This window comes from Trachemys scripta, chromosome 2 (assembly GCF_013100865.1).
Source record: "Trachemys scripta elegans isolate TJP31775 chromosome 2, CAS_Tse_1.0, whole genome shotgun sequence".
NCBI lineage: Eukaryota > Metazoa > Chordata > Testudines > Emydidae > Trachemys > Trachemys scripta.
This window is the reverse complement of record NC_048299.1, coordinates 233,220,322-233,226,597: the sequence shown is the minus strand read 5'-3', so window position 1 is coordinate 233,226,597 and position 6,276 is coordinate 233,220,322.

Here is a 6,276-nt window from a genome sequence, read left to right as displayed (position 1 = left end):
TAACTTAATGGGGCTTCCAAATGATACTTCCCTCCCCCCGATAGAAGAGCAGATTCTAGGTTTTTCTTTGATTTCAAGTAAGGAAAGGCACTAGCAGCACTGATAATTTGTTGCTCTCAAGGCCGTTGATGTGTTGTGTTTTTTGTTGTTGTTGTTGTTTTTTTTTTTTTTTTTTTTTTCAAATAAAAAATTACTCTGGAATCTTTAGCCTCCAATTTATATCTTCTGAAATTAAACCAATTTCATTCCCACCAGCTCACAACTACCTGAGAGAACAAATGATATAAGTATGTTAGTTGCAACATGCTGCGATTGATTTAAGAAAATATTTGGTGTGCATCTAAGATTAGGCTTATGATATTAAAGGTCTCTTTAGAAAAAGTCTCCCAACTATTTCCTGGCTTTTAAAAAGGAGGGATAAAATTTGTAAGAGGGCTTAAGTTCCATTTCCAAAAGTGACTTAGTTTAAGTCCCATTGATTTTTCTCTTTGGTGCCTAAATCACTTTTGCAAATTTTACCCTGGGTGCCTAGGGACTGTGAGCATAGTGTTATCAGGACACCTTCTGTTTTTCATTGTTACAACTATCAGTAAGAGTGTTAGAAACTAGCAACTTTTCTTGGCTGTTCTGTTACCCAGCCCTAAACCCTGTTAATTGATGCATTCTTCACATATAGCAGGTATGTTCCATGTAAATTATTCCTACCACAAGCATTTACTTGGTGCCTGTCACTATGGTATTAAGGCTTGAGAGATTCAAGTTCTTGGTGAAAGACTAAACATGCTCCCCAGCTGCTTGCAGCTTTGTGAGTGAGCTGGGAATCCAGGATTTCATTAAGTGGGTAGGGCTGGGAAAGAAGATTGCCACAGAGAGCAAATTCCAGCTGAGCAGACCCACTCTTAAGAAAGCTCTGCCCTCAGCCGTAGAATTACAATACTCAATGAGAGATAGGAATGGGCAGACTTGGATTTGTCTCATTTTGAACTCACTCAAGTAACATGAGTTCAAAAGCTCAACTCAAATATTGGCAAGTATGAGCTTTGTTTAGGAGAGATTGTGGGAGGGAAGTGAGGAAAGGAGAGAGAGAAAAATCTCATTAAAAATATGCACAGTATACAACTACACACCAGGCAATTAACACAGCTATGTTAAAAAAAGCATTAGTGTTTGCAAAGTGAAGAAAGTCAAGAAATGACAAAGATTATTCAAAAAATCTTAAATTTAATTCTTCCAAGCAGCCAAGTGTGTTTTCAGGCACCACATCATAAACTACCCAACTTGATATCCTCCCTTATGTGATTCTAAATTGGATTGCTTAAAACTCTCTCATGTTTGTGTTGACCCCTCTTTAACTCTAATGTCTAATGAACATTTTGGAGAAGGGTCATCTTTGTGGATTTGACAAGTGAGATCTGAAAGTCAAATAATACATATTTTGGAGACAATCTCTAGCAACCTCAGAAAGAGGGAAAACCTGCATCTGTCCATCTCTTTCAGGCTCTCTTTATAAGTCATAAAAAAACCCCAAAGAGGCACAAATCCCAATAAACAAGAGAACACCTCAGCATGTCTTCCTTAAAACTCCAGGAAAGGAGAATCTGGCTTTATAGGAGCTCATTCTAATTCAGTAGAATTTTCTCTGCAGGGTAGAAGGTCCCTGAAGATCTCCAGGAATATAGCCCATGCATCACTTTAACTAGATTATATATTTTAACTGAATTGCTTTTGGAAAAACTTTTGAATTCAAAAACTCCCCCCAGCCACTCCCAAAATTGTTCACAAGACTTGGGGGGAGGAGGGAGAACTCAAACACTAAAAGTTTGCCCAGCCCAGAATTAAAGTGGAGGGAGGACGGGTTAGGTACCATAAGATAAGCAAAAACTTCTATAGATCAATTAAGACACCACAATATTTATTTTTTTAATTTACATAAACCACACAAACTTAACATTTAATTATTTTTACAAAGATTATTTCCCTTTTAGAAAATACCCAGATTAAAGTGTCAAAGCCCAGTTTAAAAAAAAAAATTCTTAAGAGAAATATTGTTCATAACGGAGGTTTCACAGAGCGGGGTCAGCTATAGTGAACCTTATGCTTCTAAAATCCTGCTTGTAAGATATGCCCAAGTTATTGGAGAATACTCTCACAGTAGCAGGTTGGCTCTAGCAAGTCCTTCTGCTTCAATATTAAACAAATACCATCTTGGCACAGAAGAGAGACATGTATTCAAAAAGAAAGGCAGTTTTCAACTGGATCTGAATTTGCACATAAAGACTAGCTCTTCAGCTGTAGCTATAGCTCCAATTATTTCAATAGTGGCAGACTGATTGGTGCACCTGGGGATCTGGCCCTGTGACCACACAGAGCCTTTCAACTGAAAGTACATCAGTTCAAAAGTCTTAAATATCAAAATGTTCATTCAGATTCTGGCCAGTCAGTGCTATGCTCTGACTGCTTTGGACAAGAGCAAAGAGGCATCTTTGCTCCTGAACAGTTGTCTGACCATCCAAATCTCAGACTCCCTAGGTCTCAGCAATCCTACTTGGGTCTTTAGGACATCTCAGTTGGATGATTGCAGGTTATGGTTCCCAGGCCTTCAGAGGCTTTATTCTTTAAGAGCCAGATTCTACAAGAGGTTCAGTAGGGTTACCATATTTCAACAAGCAAAAAAGAGGATGGGAGGAGCCCCGCCCTAGCCCCGCCCCTGCCCCTCCCACTTCCCGCCCCCCCAGAACCCCCAACCCTCCCCCCGTTCCTTGTCCCCTGACTGCCCCCTCCTGGGACCCCTGCCCCTAACTGCCCCCCGGGACTCCACTCCCTATCTAAGCCTCCTTGCCTCTTGTCCCCTGACTGCCCCAACCCTTATCCACACCCCCACCCCCAGACAGACCCCTGGGACTCCCACGCCCCATCCAACCACTCCCCACCCCCTGACAGCCCCCCCCAGAACTCCCAACCCATCTAAACCCCTCTGCTCCCTGTCCCCTGACTGCTCCGATCCCTCTCCACACTCCTGCCCCCTGACAGCTCCCCCCCCAGAACTCCCAGCCCCCTACCCCCCGCTCCTTGTCCCCTGACTGCCCCCTCCTGGGACCCCTGCTCCTAACTGCCCTCCAGAACCCCACCCCCTACCTAAGACTCCCTGTTCCTTGTCCCCTAACTGCCCCCTCCTAAGACCCCCCCCCAACTGCCCCCCAGGACCCTACCCCCTACCTGTACCCTGACTGCCCAAAACTTTCTCCACTCCCCTCCAAAAGCCCCCCCCCCGTTTCTTGACTGCCCCCTCCAGAACCTCCCTGTCCCTTCTCCTGCCCCCCCTTACCCTGCTGCTCAGAACAGGGTGTTGGGCTCTGTGCCAGCCGGACACATGGCTGAGCTCCCCTGCACAACACAAAACCCGGTCCCTGGCCCTGCACAGGGCTGCCGGAGCGGGCTGCAGGAGGAGGAGCTGCCGGCCAGCTCAGAATGCAGGGAGGGGGGGGTGGGAGGAGGAAGCTGCTCCGGAGTCCAGCCCGGGACTTTCCTGCAGCCCTCCCAGCCGCTCGCTCTGCCGGGGGAGGGGGAAATCCCGGACATTGTGAGTGCTTTACAAATTCCCCCCGGACGCTATTTTTAGCACACAAAAGGAGGACATGTCCGGGTAAATCCGGACGAATGGTAACCCTAGGTTCAGCAACTCTGATGTAGCAGTAAGGCCTTGGCTACACTTGCAGCTGTACAGCGCTGTGAGGTAAACCTGTCTTCGTACAGCTGAGTAGGGAAAAGCACTGCAGTCTGTCCACACTGACAGCTGCCAGCGCAGTGGTGTGGCCACACTTGCAACATTTGCAGCTGTGTTGGGAGCAGTGCATTATGGGTAGCTATCCCAGCATTCATGTGGCTGCAATGTGCTTTTCAAAACGGGGGGTGGATTGTGACAGGGAGCGTGAGGGGGACAGAGAGTGCTTTTTGGAGCACGTCAGCTCTCTATTTTGCAAGTTCCGAACTCCCGGCCCCCTGCTCATTCATTTACTCACTCAAAGCCAGCTGCAAACTATTTGCTTTTCTCTGTGGTACGAGCTTTGAAACTGGCACTTCCGCATTCCTGCAGCCGGTCACAACACTGGAGAGGATTGGCCACTTGACAAGGTGATTACTACAGTGCTGCAAACATTTACACTCACACCCGTTATTCCTCTCGGAGATGTGGAGTACCTGCAGCGGTGTACCCAGGGAGATACAGCGCTGTAAGTGCCCTGCCAGTGTGGACGGGGAGTGAGTTACAGCACTGGGGGAGGCTTTACAGCACTGTAAATTGCAAGTGTAGCCAAGGCCTGAGCACCTTTAACTCCCATGGAGATCAAGAGGAGTTGAGGGTGCCCTGTACTTCACGGGACCAGGATATAGGTGAAAAAAGAGCTGGAATTCTGCAGTTTGTAGTGCCAGCTTGCTCAAGCTAATGACTGGCCTCTGAACTTTCCATTGTCCTCTGAACTGATCACAGGAAAGGTTCCTGCACAAAGGCAGCACGTTTGCATTTTCTGAAGTGGACTAAAGTCATCGGTAGTCTGAAATGGGAAGATTCATATACATCTTTGGATGTATTCTCTTAGCCTACCAAGGGTGCGTGGGAATTTGTGGTGGTCTCTCCAGTGAGATTTCTCACCTTTAGAATTTGTGTTATTGATATGGCTATGTATTGCCCTGCCCTTTGCTAACTTAAAACAACGTGGACTCCAGAGTCCCCGATAGTCTTTGAAGGTATGCTGCGGATTTCTGGAGTTTGAGAACTACAGTGCTTGGGGGGGGGGGGGGGGAGAAGAGGAGCCTTTTTCATTGTGTCACAAGGACGCTGACTCCCTGCCTGCAGTGATCAAAAAGTCGCTGGTTGTTAATATCTAGATACTTATGGGAGGCTTAGATCCGATAGAAATGAGTGCTGTACACAACTAGACACAGAGAAAGCTTTCCAGCAGGGACCATGTCTTTATTTTCAAGAGAAATTAAATAGCAATACAAATATCTCTGGTTACTTCTAAAAGGTACAATCAAATGTACATTGTATTTAATTAGTGTTAGTCAAGCACTTTGAATAGGTTATGTGCTAAGTATTGGAAAACTACGAACTTGAGGAAAAAACAGATGTTATGGGCCAGTCTTTCCAAACTAAGCATGTAAACATATTGGCACTGCCTAACTTATGTATAGAAATGCCAGAGGTGTGCACAGTGATCAGATCTGTGCAAGCACATGGCCAGTTATGTGTCTGAGTAGTCCATCACTGTTACCCAATTTAACCATAACTTAGGTACATTGACATATATAAGTTTGCTTAATCTTGAAAATGTGACTCTCAAACGCATAGAAGACAGATCTGAATAATGCAGAAGATTCGATATTTTAATAAACACCTTAGTCCCAGCAGCTTCTCGTCAGTATCTTGTCTTGCATTTTAGAATGCAATATAATTGAATGACACTGTTACTGTATTAGTTTCCATAATATATTTTAAAGCATGTATTTTAAATTTAAAATACACTGTTTTAAAATAGAGACCTACGAAGTTCCAGCTTTCTTTTTCTTGCTCCAGAAAGAGATCCATTCTGGTGCCTCCTAGCTCTGGAACAGAGTTGCACATGCACCTGGTTTTCTCTAAGGGCTTGTCTACACTTACCGGAGGATAGACGCTGTGGCAATCAATGCATCGGCAGTCCACCAGTCGCTCTCCCGTCGACTCCTGTACTCCACCTGATCGATAAGAGTAAGGGGAGTCGACGGGAGAGCATCTCTCGCTGATATCGCGTAGCATGGACCCTGCAGTAAGTAGATCTAAGCTACGTCGATTTGAATTATGCTATTCACGTAACTCAAATTGCATAGCTTAGATTGACTTTTCCCTTTAGCCAAGACTAGGCCTAACAGGTCTCTTAGCTGCTTAGCCTAGTACACAACCTGATTCTCCATTCATACCTACATAGACCAAAAGTAACTGCAGTGAAGTGAATAAAGTTACAATAGTTCTGTACTAGTGTAAGAAAGAGGAGAATCCAGCCAGTCTTATTTCAGAATCCACTCCATTCCATTAACAGGGCTCAACCCAGCAAGATGTTGAGCACTCTGGCCTTTATTCAGTAACACACACATAAGCACATGCTTAACATTAAGTACAGAAGTATGGTGACTGAAGTCATTTGCTGGTGTGAGGCCAAAGTGCTTAGCGCAGAGTCTTAAGTGGTTAATCTGCTGTTGCTACAAGGATAAAGAACCCCCGTTGTCCACTGTTTCCTGACTGGC